This window comes from Arachis hypogaea, chromosome 10 (assembly GCF_003086295.3).
Source record: "Arachis hypogaea cultivar Tifrunner chromosome 10, arahy.Tifrunner.gnm2.J5K5, whole genome shotgun sequence".
NCBI lineage: Eukaryota > Viridiplantae > Streptophyta > Magnoliopsida > Fabales > Fabaceae > Arachis > Arachis hypogaea.
The window spans coordinates 20418113-20437052 of NC_092045.1; the positions used below are offsets into that span (position 1 = coordinate 20418113).

Consider the following 18940-nt stretch of genomic DNA (forward strand, 5'->3'; position numbering starts at 1 on the left):
GGATTCCATATTTTCTTGTTCTCTTCTCTTTCATATGAGCAGGAGCAAAGACAAAAGCATTTTTGTTGAGGCTGACCCTGAACTTGAAAGGACCTTGAAGCGAAAGCTAAGAGAAGCTAAGGCACAATTCTCTGTAGAGGACCTAATAGAAATCTTCAAAGAAGAAGAACCCATGGCAGCCGAAAACAACAACAATGCCAATATTGCAAGGAAGGTGCTGGGTGACTTTACTGCACCTAATCCCGACTTCTATGGGAGAAGCATCTCAATCCCTTCCATTGGAGCAAACAACTTTGAGCTTAAGCCTCAATTAGTTTCTCTAATGCAACAGAATTGCAAGTTCCATGGACTTCCATTGGAAGATCCTCATCAGTTCTTAGCTGAGTTCTTGCAAATCTGTGACACTGTCAAGACTAATGGGGTTGACCCTGAGGTCTATAGACTTATGCTATTCCCTTTTGCTGTAAGAGACAGAGCTAGGACATGGTTGGACTCTCAACCTAAAGAAAGCCTGGACTCTTGGGAAAAGCTAGTCAATGCCTTCTTGGCAAAGTTCTTTCCACCTCAAAAATTGAGTAAGCTTAGAGTGGAAGTCCAAACCTTCAGACAGAAGGAAGGAGAATTCCTCTATGAAGCTTGGGAAAGATACAAACAATTAATCAGAAAGTGTCCATCTGATATGCTTTCTGAATGGAGCATCATAGGTATTTTCTATGATGGTCTCTCTGAACTATCCAAAATGTCTTTGGATAGCTCTGCTGGAGGCTCTCTTCATCTGAAGAAGACGCCTACAGAAGCTCAAGAGCTGATTGAAATGGTTGCAAATAACCAATTCATGTACACTTCTGAAAGGAATCCTGTGAACAATGGGACTAGTCAGAAGAAAGGAGTTCTTGAGATTGACACCCTGAATGCCATATTGGCTCAGAACAAAATATTGACTCAACAGGTCAATATGATTTCTCAAAGTCTGTCTGGAATGCAAAATGCACCAATCAGTACTAAGGAAGCTTCATCTGAGGAAGAAGCTTATGATCCTGAGAACCCTTCAATGGAAAAGGTGAATTACATGGGAGAACCCTATGGAAACACCTATAATCCTTCATGGAGAAATCATCCAAATTTTTCATGGAAGGATCAACAGAGACCTCAACAAGGTTTCAACAACAATAATGGTGGAAGAAACAGGTTTAGCAATAGCAAGCCTTTTCCATCATCTTCTCAGCAACAGACAGAGAGTTCTAAGCAAAATAACTCTGACTTAGCAACCATGGTCTCTGATCTAATCAAAACCACTCAAAGTTTCATGACTGAGACAAGGTCCTCCATTAGAAACTTGGAGGCACAAGTGGGTCAGCTGAGCAAGAAAATTACTGAACTCCCTCCTAGTACTCTCCCAAGCAATACAGAAGAAAATCCAAAAGGAGAGTGCAAAGCCATCAACATGGCCGAATTTTGGGAGGAAGAAGAGGCAGTGAACGCCACTGAGGAAGACCTCAATGGACGTCCACTGACCTCCAATGAGTTCCCCAATGAGGAACCATGGGAATCTGAGGCTCAAAATGAGACCATAGAAATTCCATTGAACTTACTTCTGCCATTCATGAGCTCTGATGAGTATTCTTCCTCTGAAGAGGATGAGTATGTCACTGAAGAGCAAGTTGCTAAATACCTTGGAGCAATCATGAAGCTGAATGACAAGTTATTTGGAAATGAGACTTGGGAGGATGAACCCCCTTTGCTCACCAAAGAACTGGATGACTTGTCTAGGTAGAAACTGCCTCAAAAGAGACAGGACCCTGGGAAGTTTTCAATACCTTGTACCATAGGCACCATGACCTTCAAGAAGGCCTTGTGTGACTTAGGGTCAAGTATAAACCTCATGCCTCTCTCTGTAATGGAGAAGCTAGGGATCTTTGAGGTGCAAGCTGCAAAAATCTCACTAGAGATGGCAGACAACTCAAGAAAACAAGCCTATGGACTTGTAGAGGATGTTTTGGTAAAAGTTAAAGACCATTACATCCCTACTGATTTCATAGTCCTAGAGACTGGGAAGTGCATGGATGAATCCATCATCCTTGACAGACCCTTCCTAGCCACAGCAAAGGCTGTGATTGATGTTGATAGAGGAGAGTTGATCATTCAAGTGAATGAAGAATCCTTGGTGTTTAAGGCTCAAGGATATCCCTCTATCATCATGGAGAGGAAGCATGAAGAGCTTCCCTCAAAACAGAGCCAAACAGAGCCCCCACAGTCAAACTCTAAGTTTGATGTTGGGAGGCCACAACCAACTTCTAAGTTTGGTGTTGGGAGGCCAAAACCAACTTCTAAGTTTGGTGTTGAACCCCCACATTCAAACTCTAAGTTTGGTGTTGGGAGGTTCCAACATAGCTCTGAGCATTTCTGAGGCTCCATGAGAGTCCTCTGTCAAGCTAATGACATTAAAGAAGCGCTTGTTGGGAGGCAACCTAATATTTTATAATTAACTATTTTCTTTTGTTATTTTATGTTTTTTGTAGGTTGATGATCATGAGAAGTCACAATCAATGAAAAAAGCAAAAACAGAATGAAAAACAGAAAGAAAAACAGCACACCCTGGAAGAAGAACCTGCTGGCGTTTAAACGCCAGTCAGGCTAGCAGATGGGCGTTTAACGCCCAGTCTGGCACCATTCTGGGCGTTTAACGCCAGAAAGGGGCACCAGACTGGCGTTAAACGCCAGAAAAGGGCAAGAAGCTGGCGTTAAACGCCAGAAATGGGCACCAGCCCGGCGTTTAACGCCAGAAATGGCTAAAAACGCAATTTTGCCTGCCATTTGGTGCAGGGATGACTTTTCCTTGACACCTCAGGATCTGTGGACCCCACAGGATCCCCACCTACCCCACCACTCTCTCTCTTCTTCCCCCACTCACCAATCACCTCAACACCTCTTCCCCAAACACCCTTCACCTATCAAATCCCATCTTTCTCTTCACCACTCACATCCATCCTTCATAAAACCCCACCTACCCCACCCTTCAAATTCAAACCACTTCCCCACCCAAACCCACCCTCACTTGGCCGAAAATCACCCTTCCCCTCTCCTATATAAACCCATCTTCACTCCTTCATTTTTACACAACCTAAACACCACTTCTTCCCCTTTTTGGCCGAACCACAAAGCCATTCCCTTTCCCTTCATTTCTTCTTCTTCTACTCTCTTCTTTCTTCTTTTGCTCGAGGACGAGCAACAATTTTAAGTTTGGTGTGGTAAAAGCATTGCTTTTTATTTTTCCATAACCATTTATGGCATCCAAGGCCGGAGAAACCTCTAGAAAGAGGAAAGGGAAGGCAAAAGCTTCCACCTCCGAGTCATGGGAGATGGAAAGATTCATCTCAAGGGTGCATCAAGACCACTTCTATGAAGTTGTGGCCTTGAAGAAGGTGATCCCCGAGGTCCCTTTTTCACTCAAAAAGAGTGAATATCCGGAGATCCGACATGAGATCCGAAGAAGAGGTTGGGAAGTTCTTACCAACCCCATTCAACAAGTCGGAATCTTAATGGTTCAAGAGTTCTATGCCAATACATGGATCACCAAGAACCATGATCAAAGTATGAACCCAGATCCAAAGAATTATCTTACTATGGTTTGGGGGAAATACTTGGATTTTAGTCCGGAAAGTGTAAGGTTGGCATTCAATTTGCCCATGATGCAAGGAGATGAACATCCTTACACTAGAAGGGTCAACTTTGATCAAAGGTTGGACCAAGTCCTCACAGTCATATGTGAAGAGGGTGCCCAATGGAAGAGAGATTCAAGAGGGAAGCCGGTTCAATTGAGAAGGCATGACCTCAAGCCCGTAGCTAGAGGATGGTTGGAGTTTATTCAACGCTCAATCATTCCCACTAGCAACCGGTCCGAAGTTACCATAGACCGGGCTATCATGATTCATAGCATCATGATTGGAGAAGAAATAGAAGTTCATGAGGTTATAGCTCAAGAACTCAGAAATAGAAGTTCATGAGGTTATAGCTCAAGAACTCTATAAGGTGGCGGACAAGTCCTCTACCTTGGCAAGGTTAGCTTTTCCTCATCTCATTTGTCACCTCTGTTATTCAGTTGGAGTTGACATAGAGGGAGATATTCCTATTGATGAGGACAAGCCCATCACTAAGAAGAGGATGGAGCACACAAGAGACCCCACTCATCATGAGATCCCTGAGATTCCTCAAGGGATGCACTTTCCTCCACAAAACTATTGGGAGCAACTAAACACCTCCCTAGGAGAATTGAGTTCCAACATGGGACAACTAAGGGTGGAGCACCAAGAACACTCCATCATCCTCCATGAAATTAGAGAAGATCAAAGAATCATGAAAGAGGAGCAACAAAGGCAAGGAAGAGACATTGAGGAGCTCAAGCACTCCATAGGATCTTCAAGAGGAAGAAAGAGCCACCATCACTAAGGTGGACCCGTTCCTTAATTTCCTTGTTCTTTATTTTCCTGTTTTTCGAATTTTTGTGCTTATGTTTATCTATGTTTGTGTCTTGTGATCATTAGTGTCTTAGTGTCTATGCCTTAAAGTTATGAATGTCCTATGAATCCATCACCTTTCTTGAAAAAAAAAACGTGCTTAATTGAAAAAGAAAAAGAATTGCATGAATTTTGAATTTTATAACAGTTTAATTATTTTAATGTGGTGGCAATATTTTTGTTTTCTGAATGTATGCTTAAACAGTGCATATGTCTTTTGAATTTGTGGTTCATGAATGTTGGCTCTTGAAAGAATGATGAAAAAGGAGACATGTTACTGAGGATCTGAAAAATCATTAAAATGATTCTTGAAGCAAGAAAAAGCAATGAAAAAAAAAGAGAAAATTTCGAAAAAAAAAGAAAAAAAGGAGGAGAAAAAGAAAGAAATAAAGTTGTGATCCAAGGCAAAAAGAGTGTGCTTAAGAACCCTGGACACCTCTAATTGGGGACTCTAGCAAAGCTGAGTCACAATCTGAAAAGGTTCACCCAATTATGTGTCTGTGGCATGTATGTATCCGGTGGTAATACTGGAAGACAGAGTGCTTTGGGCCACAGCCAAGACTCAATAAGTAGCTATGTTCAAGAATCATCATACTTTACTAGGAGAATCAATAACACTATCTGGATTCTAAGTTCCTAAAGAAGCCAATCATTCTGAATTTCAAAGGATAGAGTGAGATGCCAAAACTATTCAGAGGCAAAAAGCTAAAAGCCCCGCTCATCTAATTAATACTGATCTTCATAGATGTTTTTGGAATTCATTGCATATTCTCTTCTTTTTATCTTATTTGATCTACAGTTGCTTGAGGACAAGCAACAATTTAAGTTTGGTGTTGTGATGAGCGGATAATTTGTACGCTTTTTGGCATTGTTTTTAGTATGTTTTTGGTATGATCTAGTTAGTTTTTAGTATATTTTTATTAGTTTTTAGTTAAAATTCACTTTTCTGGGCTTTACTATGAGTTTGTGTATTTTTCAGTGATTTCAGGTATTTTCTGGCTGAAATTGAGGGACCTGAGCAAAAATCTGATTCAGAGACCAAAAAGGACTGCAGATGCTGTTGGATTCTGACCTCCCTGCACTCAAAGCGGAGTTTCTGGAGCTACAGAAGCCCAATTGGCACGCTCTCAACGGCTTTGGAAAGTAGACATCCTGGGCTTTCCAGCAATATATGATAGTCCATACTTGGCCCAAGATTTGATGGCCCAAACCGGCGTACAAAGTCACCCTTAGGAATTCCAGCGTTAAACACCGGAACTGGCACAAAAGTGGGAGTTAAACGCCCAAACTGGCATAAAAGCTGGCGTTTAACTCCAAGAAGAGTCTCTACACGAAAATGCTTCATTGCTCAGCCCAAGCACACACCAAGTGGGCCCGGAAGTAGATTTTTATGTCTTTTACTCATCTCTGTACACCCTAGGCTACTAGTTTTCTATAAGTAGGACCTTTTACTATTGTATCTTTGAATCTTCGGACATCTAGTTCTTAGATCAGATCTTGGTTCTTCTGGTTCCCTCTCTGGGGGCCGAAGCCAATGATCACACTATCACTTATGTATTTTCAACGGTGGAGTTTCTACACACCATAGATTAACGTGTGGAGCTCTGCTGTACCTCGAGTATTAATGCAATTACTATTGTTCTTCTATTCAATTCTGCTTGTTCTTGTTCTAAGATATCACTTGTTCTTCAACTTGATGAATGTGATGACCCGTGACACTCATCATCATTCTCACCTATGAACGTGTGACTGACAACCACCTCCGTTCTACCTTCGATTGGGTGAATATCTCTTGGATTCTTGATACACGATGCATGGTTGATCGCCTGACAACCGAGTGCTCGCCTGACAAACGAGCCAGCCATTCCGTGAGATCAGAGTCTTCATGGTATAAGCTAGAACTGATGGCGGCATTCAAGAGAATCCAGAAGGTCTAACCTTGTCTGTGGTATTCTGAGTAGGATTCAATGATTGAATGACTGTGACGTGCTTCAAACTCCTGAGGGCGGGGCGTTAGTGACAGACGCAAAAGAATCACTGGATTCTATTCCGGCCTGATTGAGAACCGACAGATGGATAGCCGTGCCGTGACAGGGTGCGTTGAACATTTCCACTGAGAGGATGGGAGGTAGCCACTGACAACGGTGAAACCCTTGCTTAAGCTTGCCATGGAAAGGAGTAAGAAGGATTGGATGAAGACAGTAGGAAAGCAGAGAGACGGAAGGGAAGGCATCTTCATACGCTTATCTGAAGTTCCTACCAATGAATTACATAAGTATCTCTATCTTTATCTTTATGTTTTATGCGTTTATCATCATACCCATTTGAGTTTGCCTGACTGAGATTTACAAGGTGACCATAGCTTGCTTCATACCAACAATCTCTGTGGGATCGACCCTTACTCGCGTAAGGTTTATTACTTGGACGACCCAGTACACTTGCTGGTTAGTTGTGCGAAGTTGTGTTTATGCCATGGTATTGAACACCAAGTTTTTGGTTTCATCACCGGGGATTATTTGAGTTGTGAAAAGTAGTGATCACAATTTTATGCACCAACAACCACATGTTAGAGTAGGAGCTGTACTACCAAAGATAACATTATTTTTTTCTTCTTTCTTTTAATTTTTCTTTTTTTTTTATTTTTAAGTGTAAGTGATGAGCGGATATTTTATACGCTTTTTGGGGGTAATTTCATGTAGATTTTAGTATGTTTTAGTTAGTTTTTAGTATAATTTTATTAATTTCTAGGCAAAATTCATATTTCTGGACTTTACTAGGAGTTTGTGTGTTTTTATGTAATTTCAGGTATTTTCTGGCTGAAATTGAGGGAACTGAGCAAAAATCTGATTCAGGCTGAAAAAGGACTACTGATGTTGTTGGATTCTGACCTCTCTTCACTCGGAGCAGATTTTTTGGAGCTACAGGAGTCCAGTTGGCACACTCTCAATTGGGTTGGAAAGTAGACATCCAGGGCTTTCCAGCAATATATAATAGTTCATACTTTGCGTGAAGATAGACGACGTAAACTGGCTGGTGCACGAAATTGTGATCACTACAACTTCGCACAACTAACCAGCAAGTGTACTGGGTCGTCCAAGTAATAAACCTTACGTGAGTAAGGGTCGATCCCACAGAGATTGTTGGTATGAAGCAAGCTATGGTCACCTTGTAAATCTTAGTCAGGCAAACTCAAATGGTTATGGGTGATATACGAATAAAACATAAAGATAAAGATAGAGATACTTATGTAATTCATTGGTGGGAATTTCAGATAAGCGTATGAAGATGCTTGTCCCTTCCGTCTCTCTGCTTTCCTACTGTCTTCATCCAATCCTTCTTACTCCTTTCCATGGCAAGCTTATGCAAGGGTTTCACCGTTGTCAGTGGCTACCTCCCATCCTCTCAGTGGAAATGTTCAACGCACCCTGTCACGGCACGGCTATCCATCTGTCGGTTCTCAATCAGGCCGGAATAGAATCCAGTGATTCTTTTGCGTCTGTCACTAACGCCCCGCCCTCAGGAGTTTGAAGCTCGTCACAGTCATTCAATCATTGAATCCTACTCAGAATACCACAGACAAGGTTAGACCTTCCGGATTCTCTTGAATGCCGCCATCAGTTCTAGCCTATACCACGAAGACTCTGATCTCACGGAATGGCTGGCTCGGTTGTCAGGCGAGCACTCGGTTGTCAGGCGATCAACCATGCATCGTGTATCAGGAATCCAAGAGATATCCACCCAATCTAAGGTAGAACGGAGGTGGTTGTCAGTCACACGTTCATAGGTGAGAATGATGATGAGTGTCACGGATCATCACATTCATCAAGTTGAAGAACAAGTGGTATCTTAGAACAAGAACAAGCGGAATTGAATAGAAGAACAATAGTAATTGCATTAATACTCGAGGTACAGCAGAGCTCCACACCTTAATCTATGGTGTGTAGAAACTCCACCGTTGAAAATACATAAGTGATAAGGTCTAGGCATGGCCGAATGGCCAGCCTCCCAATGAGGGTTCAATCATCAAAACATGATCAAAAGCTCTCAAATGATCCAAAGATTCCCAGATACAATAGTAAAAGGTCCTACATATAGAGAACTAGTAGCCTAGGGTGTACAGAGATGAGTAAATGACATAAAAATCCACTTCCGGGCCCACTTGGTGTGTGCTTGGGCTGAGCATTGAAGCATTTTCGTGTAGAGACTCTTCTTGGAGTTAAACGCCAGCTTTTATGCCAGTTTGGGCGTTTAACTCCCATTTTGGGCTTCTGTAGCTCCAGAAAATCCGCTTCGAGTGCAGGGAGGTCAGAATCCAACAGCATCTGCAGTCCTTTTTGGTCTCTGAATCAGATTTTTGCTCAGGTCCCTCAATTTCAGCCAGAAAATACCTGAAATCACAGAAAAACACACAAACTCATAGTAAAGCCCAGAAAAGTGAATTTTAACTAAAAACTAATAAAAATATACTAAAAACTAACTAGATCATACTAAAAACATACTAAAAACAATGCCAAAAAGCGTACAAATTATCCGCTCATCACAACACCAAACTTAAATTGTTGCTTGTCCTCAAGCAACTGAAAATCAAATAAGATAAAAAGAAGAGAATATGCAATGAATTCCAAAAACATCTATGAAGATCAGTATTAATTAGATGAGCGGGGCTTTTAGCTTTTTGCCTCTGAACAGTTTTGGCATCTCACTCTATCCTTTGAAATTCAGAATGATTGGCTTCTTTAGGAACTCAGAATCCAGATAGTGTCATTGATTCTCCTAGTTAAGTATGATGATTCTTGAACACAGCTACTTATTGAGTCTTGGCCGTGGCCCAAAGCACTCTGTCTTCCAGTATTACCACCAGATACATACATGCCACAGACACATAATTGGGTGAACCTTTTCAGATTGTGACTTAGCTTTGCTAGAGTCCACAATTAGAGGTGTCCAGGGTTCTTAAGCACACTCTTTTTGCCTTGGATCACAACTTTATTTCTTTTTTTCTTCTCTCTTTTTTTTTCGTTTTCTTTTTCTTTCTTTTTTTCGAAATTTTCTTTTTTTTTTCCATTGTTTTTTCTTGCTTCAAGAATCATTTTTATGATTTTTCAGATCCTCAGTAACATGTCTCCTTTTTCATCATTCTTTCAAGAGCCAACATTCATGAACCACAAATTCAAAAGACATATGCACTGTTTAAGCATACATTCAGAAAACAAAAATATTGCCACTACATCAAAATAATTAAACTGTTATAAAATTCAAAATTCATGCAATCCTTTTCTTTTTCAATTAAGAACATTTTTTTCTTTTTTTTTATTTAAGAGAGGTGATGGATTCATAGGACATTCATAACTTTTAGGCATAGACACTAGGACACTAATGATCACAAGACACAAACATAGATAAACATAAGTAATAATTTTCGAAAAACAGAAAATAAAGAACAAGGAAATTAAAGAACGGGTCCACCTTAGTGATGGCGGCTTGTTCTTCTTCTTGAAGATCCTATGGAGTGTTTGAGCTCCTCAATGTCCCTTCCTTGTCTTTGTTGCTCCTCTCTCATGATTCTTTGATCTTCTCTTATTTCATGGAGGATGATGGAGTGTTCTTGGTGCTCCACCCTTAGTTGTCCCATGTTGGAACTCAATTCTCCTAGGGAGGTGTTTAGTTGCTCCCAATAGTTTTGTGGAGGAAAGTGCATCCCTTGAGGAATCTCAGGGATCTCATGATGAGTGGGATCTCTTGTGTGCTCCATCCTCTTCTTAGTGATGGGCTTGTCCTCATCAATGGGGATGTCTCCCTCTATGTCAACTCCAACTGAATAACAGAGGTGACAAATGAGATGAGGCTAACTTTGCCAAGGTAGAGGACTTGTCCGCCACCTTATAAAGTTCTTGAGCTATAACCTCATGAACTTCTATTTCTTCTCCAATCATGATGCTATGAATCATGATAGCCCGGTCTATAGTAACTTCGGACCGGTTGCTAGTAGGAATGATTGAGCGTTGGATAAACTCCAACCATCCCCTAGCCACGGGCTTGAGGTCATGCCTTCTCAATTGAACCGGCTTCCCTCTTGAATCTCTCTTCCATTGGGCGCCCTCTTCACATATGACTGTGAGGACTTGGTCCAACCTTTGATCAAAGTTGACCCTTCTAGTGTAAGGATGTTCATCTCCTTGCATCATGGGCAAGTTGAATGCCAACCTTACATTTTCCGGACTAAAAACCAAGTATTTCCCCCGAACCATAGTAAGCCAATTCTTTGGATCCGGGTTCATACTTTGGTCATGGTTCTTGGTGATCCATGCATTGGCATAGAACTCTTGAACCATCAAGATTCCGACTTGTTGAATGGGGTTGGTAAGAACTTCCCAACCTCTTCTTCGGATCTCATGTCGGATCTCCGGATATTCACTCTTTTTGAGTGAAAAAGGGACCTCGGGGATCACCTTCTTCAAGGCCACAACTTCATAGAAGTGGTCTTGATGCACCCTTGAGATGAATCTCTCCATCTCCCATGACTCGGAGGTAGAAGCTTTTGCCTTCCCTTTCCTCTTTCTAGAGGTTTCTCCGGCCTTGGATGCCATAAATGGTTATGGAAAAACAAAAAGCAATGCTTTTACCACACCAAACTTAAAAGGTTTGCTCGTCCTCGAGCAAAAGAAGAAAGAAGAGAGTAGAAGAAGAAGAAATGAGGAAGAAGGGAGTGGCTTTGTGTTCGGCCAAAAGGGGGAGAGGTGGTGTTTAGGTTGTGTGAAAATGAAGGAGTGAAGAAGGGTTTATGTAGGAGTGGGGGAGGGGTAGGGTTCGGTCAAGTGAGGGTGGGTTTGGGTGGAAAAGTAGTTTGAATTTGAATGGTGAGGTAGGTGGGGTATTATGAAGGATGGATGTGAGTGGTGAAAAGAAAGATGGGATTTGATAGGTGAAAGGTTTTTGGGGAAGAGGTGTTGAGGTGATTGGTGAATGGGTGAAGAAGAGAGAGAGTGGTGGGGTGGGTGGGGATCCTGTGGGGTCCACAGATCCTGAGGTGTCAAGGAAAAGTCATCCCTGCACCAAATGGCAAGCAAAATTGCGTTTTGAGCCAATTCTGGCGTTAAACGCCGGGCTGGTGCCCATTTCTGGCGTTTAACACCAAGTTTTTGCCCTTTTCTGGCGTTTAACGCCAGTCTGGTGCCCCTTTCTGGCGTTAAACGCCCAGAATGGTGCCAGACTGGGCGTTAAACGCCCATCTGCTAGCCTCACTGGCGTTTAAATGCCAGCAAGCTCTCCTCCAGGGTGTGCTGTTTTTCTTTCTGTTTTTCATTCTGTTTTTGCTTTTTTCATTGATTTTGTGACTTTTCATGATCATCAACCTACAAAAGACATAAAATAACAAAAGAGAATAGATAAAATATAACATTGGGTTGCCTCCCAACAAGCGCTTCTTTAATGTCATTAGCTTGACAGAGGACTCTCATGGAGCCTCAGAAATGCTCAGAGCTATGTTGGAACCTCCCAACACCAAACTTAGAGTTTGAATGTGGGGGTTCAACACCAAACTTAGAAGTTGGCTGTGGCCTCCCAACACCAAACTTAGAGTTTGACTGTGAGGGCTCTGTTTTGCTCTGTTTTGAGAGAAGCTCTTCATGCTTCCTCTCCATGGTGACAGAGGGATATCCTTGAGCCTTAAACACAAAGGATTCTTCATTCACTTGAATGATCAATTCTCCTCTATCAACATCAATCACAGCCCTTGCTGTGGCTAGGAAGGGTCTGCCAAGGATGATGGATTCATCCATGCACTTCCCAGTCTCTAGGACTATGAAATTAGCAGGGATGTAATAGTCTTCAACTTTTACCAGAACATCCTCTACAAGTCCATAGGCTTGTTTTCTTGAGTTGTCTGCCATCTCTAGTGAGATTTTTGCAGCTTGCACCTCAAAGATCCCTAGCTTCTCCATTACAGAGAGAGGCATGAGGTTTACACTTAACCCTAGGTCACACAAGGCCTTCTTGAAGGTCATGGTGCCTATGGTACAAGGTATTGAAAACTTCCCAGGATCCTGTCTCTTTTGAGGCAGTTTCTGCCTAGACAAGTCATCCAGTTCTTTGGTGAGCAAAGGGGGTTCATCTTCCCAAGTCTCATTTCCAAATAACTTGTCACTTAGCTTCATGATTGCTCCAAGGTATTTAGCAACTTGCTCTTCAGTGACATACTCATCCTCTTCAGAGGAAGAATACTCATCAGAGCTCATGAATGGCAGAAGTAAGTCCAATGGAATCTCTATGGTCTCATTTTGAGCCTCAGATTCCCATGGTTCCTCTTTGGGGAACTCATTGGAGGCCAGTGGACGTCCATTGAGGTCTTCCTCAGTGGCGTTCACTGCCTCTTCTTCCTCCCAAAATTCGGCCATGTTGATGGCTTTGCACTCTCCTTTTGGATTTTCTTCTGTATTGCTTGGGAGAGTACTAGGAGGGAGTTCAGTAATTTTCTTGCTCAGCTGACCCACTTGTGCCTCCAAATTTCTAATGGAGGACCTAGTTTCAGTCATGAAACTTTGAGTGGTTTTGATTAGATCAGAGACCATGGTTGCTAAGTCAGAGTTATTCTGCTTAGAACTCTCTATCTGTTGCTGAGAAGATGATGGAAAAGGCTTGCTATTGCTAAACCTGTTTCTTCCACCATTATTATTGTTGAAACCTTGTTGAGGTCTCTGTTGATCCTTCCATGAGAGATTTGGATGATTTCTCCATGAAGGATTATAGGTGTTTCCATAGGGTTCTCCCATGTAATTCACCTCTTCCATTGAAGGGTTCTCAGGATCATAAGCTTCTTCTTCAGATGAAGCTTCCTTAGTACTGCTTGGTGCATTTTGCATTCTAGACAGACTTTGAGAAATCATATTGACTTGCTGAGTCAATATTTTGTTCTGAGCCAATATGGCATTCAGAGTGTCAATCTCAAGAACTCCTTTCTTCTGATTAGTCCCATTGTTCACAGGATTCCTTTCAGAAGTGTACATGAATTGGTTATTTGCAACCATTTCAATTAGCTCTTGAGCTTCTGTAGGCGTCTTCTTCAAATGAAGAGATCCTCCAGCAGAGCTATCCAAAGACATCTTGGACAGTTCAGAGAGACCATCATAGAAAATACCTATGATGCTCCATTCAGAAAGCATATCAGTGGGACACTTTCTAATTAACTGTTTGTATCTTTCCCAAGCTTCATAGAGGGATTCTCCTTCCTTCTGTCTGAAGGTTTGGACTTCCACTCTAAGCTTACTCAATTTTTGAGGTGGAAAGAACTTTGCCAAGAAGGCATTGACTAGCTTTTCCCAAGAGTTCAGGCTTTCTTTAGGTTGTGAGTCCAACCATGTCCTAGCTCTGTCTCTTACAGAAAAAGGGAATAGCATAAGTCTGTAGACCTCAGGATCAACCCCATTAGTCTTGACAGTGTCACAGATTTGCAAGAATTCAGCTAAGAACTGATGAGGATCTTCCAATGGAAGTCCATGGAACTTGAAATTCTGTTGCATTAGAGAAACTAATTGAGGCTTAAGCTCAAAGTTGTTTGCTCCAATGGCAGGGATAGAGATGCTTCTCCCATAGAAGTCGGGAGTAGGTGCAGTAAAGTCACCCAGCACCTTCCTTGCATTGTTGGCATTGTTGTTGTTTTCGGCTGCCATGTGTTCTTCTTCTTTGAAGATTTCTGTTAGGTCTTCTACAGAGAGTTGTGCCTTGGCTTCTCTTAGTTTTCGCTTCAAGGTCCTTTCAGGTTCAGGATCAGCCTCAACAAGAATGCTTTTGTCCTTGCTCCTGCTCATATGAAAGAGAAGAGAACAAGAAAATATGGAATCCTCTATGTCACAGTATAGAGATTCCTTGAGGTGTTAGAGGAAAAGAAAAATAGAAGGCAGAAGTAGAAGAATTCGAACTTATCAGGAGAGATGAAGTTCGAATTGTTCATTGAGGAATAGTGTTAGTCCATAAATAGAAGGAGGTGATTGGTGCACGAAATTGCAATCACACTTTTGCAATCCCGCACAACTAACCAGCAAGTGCACTGGGTCGTCCAAGTAATACCTTACGTGAGTAAGGGTCGATCCCACGAAGATTGTCGGCTTGAAGCAAGCTATGGTTATCTTGTAAATCTTAGTCAGGATATCAAAGATTATCAGGATTGATTGTAAAAAGCAAAAGAACATAAAACAGGTACTTGAATTGTAGTGATGGAGAATAGGTTGAGGTTTTGGAGATGCTCTGTCTTCTGAATCTCTGCTTTCCTACTGTCTTCTTCTTCAAACACGCAAGGCTCTTTCCATGGCAAGCTGTATGCAAGGGTTTCACCGTTGTCAGTGGCTACCTCCCATCCTCTCAGTGGAAATGTTCAACGCACCCTGTCACGGCACGGCTATCCATCTGTCGGTTCTCAATCAGGCCGGAATAGAATCCAGTGATTCTTTTGCGTCTGTCACTAACGCCCCGCCTTCAGGAGTTTGAAGCTCGTCACAGTCATTCAATCATTGAATCCTACTCAGAATACCACAGACAAGGTTTAGACCTTCCGGATTCTCTTGAATGCCGCCATCAGTTCTACCTTATACCACGAAGATTCCGGTCAAAGAATCCAAGAGATATCTACTTAATCTAAGATAGAACGGAGGTGGTTGTCAGGCACACGTTCATAGTTGAGAATGATGATGATTGTCACGGATCATCACATTCATCCGATTTAAGAACAAGTAGTATCTTAGAATGGAAGCAAGCATGATTTAATGAGAAACAGTAGTAATTGCATTAATCCATCAAGACACAGCAGAGCTCCTCACCCCCAACCATGGGGTTTAGAGACTCATGCTGTGGAAGGTACACAAAGAAACGTGTAAAGTGTCATGAGGTACAGATACAATGTCAAAAGATCCTATTAATAGTGAACTAGTAACCTAGGGTATACAGAAATGAGTAAATGACGTAAAAATCCACTTCTGGGTCCACTTAGTGTGTGCTTGGGCTGAGCATTGAAGCTTTCATGTGTAGAGACCTTTTCTGGAGTTAAACGCTAGCTTTTATGCCAGTTTGGGCGTTTAACTACAAGTTTTATGCCAGTTCCAGCGTTAAACGCTGGAAATTCTGAGGCTGATTTGCCACGCCGGTTTGGGCTATCAAATCTTGGGCAAAGTATGGACTATCATATATTTTTGGAAAGCCCAGGATGTCTACTTTCCAACGCCATTGAGAGCGCGCCAATTGGGCTTCTGTAGCTCCAGAAAATCCACTTCGAGTGCAGGGAGGTCAGAATCCAACAGCATCTGCAGTCCTTTTCAGTCTCTGAATCAGATTTTTGCTCAGGACCCTCAATTTCAGCCAGAAAATACCTGAAATCATAGAAAAACACACAAACTCATAGTAAAGTCCAGAAAAGTGAATTTTAGCTAAAAACTAATAAAAATATACTAAAAACTAACTAAATCATACTAAAAACATACTAAAAACAATGCCAAAAAGCGTATAAATTATCCGCTCATCACAACACCAAACTTAAATTGTTGCTTGTCCCCAAGCAACTGAAAATCAAAATAGGATAAAAAGAAGAGAATATACTATAGACTCCAAAATATCAAGGAAACTTAGCTCCAATTAGATGAGCGGGACTAGTAGCTTTTTGCCTCCGAACAGTTTTGGCATCTCACTCTATCCTTTGAAGTTCAGAATGATTAGCATCTATAGGAACTCAGAACTCAGATAGTGTTATTGATTCTCCTAGTTAAGTATAATGATTCTTGAACATAGCTAGTGTATGAGTCTTGGCTGTGGCCCAAAGCACTCTGTTTTCCAGTATTACCACCGGATACATACATGCCACAGACACATAATTGGGTGAACCTTTTCAGATTGTGACCCAGCTTTGCTAGAGTCCCCAATTAGAGGTGTCCAGGGTTCTTAAGCACACTCTTTTTGCCTTGGATCACAACTTTATTTCTTTCTTTCTCTTTCTTTCTTCTCTCTCTTTTTTTTTCGAAATTTTTTTCTCTTTTTTTTTGTATCCACTGCTTTTTCTTGCTTCAAGAATCAATTAGATGATTTTTTAGATCCTCAATAACAGTTCTCTTTTTCCTCATTCTTTCAAGAGCCAACAATTTTTAACATTCTCAAAACAACAAATTCAAAAGACATATGCACTGTTCAAGCATTCATTCGGAAAACAAAAATTGTTGTCACCACATCAAACTAATTCAACTAGTTTCAAGGATAAATTTCGAAATCCTGTACTTCTTGTTCTTTTGTGATTAAAACATTTTTCATTTAAGAGAGGTGATGGATTCATAGGACATTCATAGCTTTAAGACATGAATTTTAAATTTTATTAATTATGAATTAAAAACAAGACTCAAAAATAAATATAAGATGAGACTAGAAAATAAAAATAGAAAACAAAAATTTAAATAGGCTCCTAATGATAGAGGTTTTCACAGAGTTAGGACTCAACAACCTTGATTTTGAGAAGTAGATGCTCCCTCAACTTGAGATGAGAGCTTTTGGCGTTTCAACTCTTGGAGTTCACGCCCCTGCTTCTCTTGTTCCTTCAGCAATTTGCAGAGCATGCAGTTCTGATTCTGCTGTTCTTCCTTAAGTTGCTCCATAGTCTCTTGCAACTTGTTGATAGATGCTTCTAGGCTGGCCCAGTAGCCAATTTCAGGGAATTCAGGGAGGAACTCCTGCGCCCTCCTTTTGATAGAGTTGTCTTGCATTTGTCCTTCCATTGACTTCTTGGTGATTGGATGTTCAATGGGTATGAATTCATCTACTCCCATCTTTACCCTAGCCTCTTTACAGAGCAAGGAGATCAAGCTTGGGTAAGCTAGTTTGGCTTCAGTGGAATTCTTATTTGCAATTGTGTAGATCTCACAAGAAATCACATGATGAACCTCCACTTCTTTTCCAAGCATAATGCAATGAATCATCACTGCTCTCTTGATAGTGACCTCAGAACGGTTGCTAGTGGGCAATATGGAACGCCCAATAAAGTCTAGCCAACCTCTTGCAATTGGTTTGAGGTCTCCCCTCTTGAGTTGGTTTGGGACACCCTTTGAATTGGTTATCCACTTAGTTCCAGGGAGGCATATGTCCTCTAGAACTTGATCTAACCCTTTATCTGCTCTCACCATTCTCCTATTAAAGGATTCAGGATCATCTTGCAGTTGAGGTAATTTGAAGATTTCTCTTATTTTGTCCAGATGGAAGTACATAACTTTCCCTCTGACCATGGTTCTGTAGGTATGGTAAGCAGTTCCAGTCATTCTCTGCTTATCTGTTAACCACAGATTTGAGTAGAATTCCTGAACCATATTCCTTCCAACCTTTATCTCAGGATTGGTTAGAACTTCCCATCTTCTGTTTCGAATTTGCTCTTGGATCCCTGGATATTCATCTTCTTTCAGATCAAATTTAACTTCCGGGATCACTGACCTCAGACCCATTATTTTGTGATAATGGTCTTCATGTTCTTTGGTTAAGAACTTCTCTTGATTCCAAAGATTCTTTGGATTATTCTCTTTCTTTCCTCTTAAATTGGTTTGTTTTCCCTTAGGAGCCATGATCTTGATGAATCTTGACTTAGTGATCACGGAAAAGCACACCAAACTTAGAGGTTTGCTTGTCCTCAAGCAAAAGAAAGGAAAGAAGAGAGAGAGAGGAAGAGCAAATTCGAATGGTATGGGGGAATGAGGGGGCTGAACGTGTATTTATAAAGGGGGGAAAGGAGAGATTTCGAAAAAAAAGAAAAATTTGAAAGGAGATTTGAGAAGATATGGAAAGAAATTGAGAGAAGGGTGAGTTTTTGACAAAATTTGGGATTGATTTGAGAGATTTGAAGAATGATTTTAGATTTTTGAAAATTTGAAAGTGAATGATGAGAGATTGAAATGTGTTTTTGTAGAAAAGTATGGGTAAGAAAAGGAAAGTTTGAAAAAATTTGATTTGAAAACAAAATCTTGCTCCCCCCACCTTTCTGGCGTTAAACGCCCAGAATGGCACCCATTCTGGCGTTTAACGCCCAGCCAGGTGCCCTGGCTGGCGTTAAACGCCAGAATTCCTTTATCACTGGGCGTTTTGCTAAACACCCAGGATGCTACACACCTGGCGTTAAACGCCCAGAATGGTGCCCATTCTGGCGTTTAACGCCCAAAATGGCACCATTCCTGGCGTTAAACGCCCAGAATGGTACCCATTCTAGCGTTTAACGCCCAAAATGCCCCTTACTGGCGTTTTTTCGCCAGTAAGCTCTTTTTCTCTGCTTTTTGAGCTGAATCCTTCTGTAACTCTGTGAATTCCTTCATTTTTGATACTTGCCTCTGTAAGAACAAATCATATAACCTCCTAATGACTGGGTTGCCTCCCAGCAAGCGCTTCTTTACTGTCTTTAGCTGGACCTTTATTGAGAATCACTC

At 41.4% G+C, this 18940-nt stretch overlaps 1 non-coding gene across 1 annotated transcript; it reads right to left on the reverse strand.

The window, feature by feature from the left end:
- Positions 1–577: 577 nt before the first annotated feature.
- Positions 578–685, reverse strand: LOC112718582 (small nucleolar RNA R71). The gene has a single exon (XR_003160916.1). It is a non-coding gene; the product is annotated as a small nucleolar RNA R71 (small nucleolar RNA).
- Between the last annotated feature and the right edge of the window lie 18255 nt (positions 686–18940).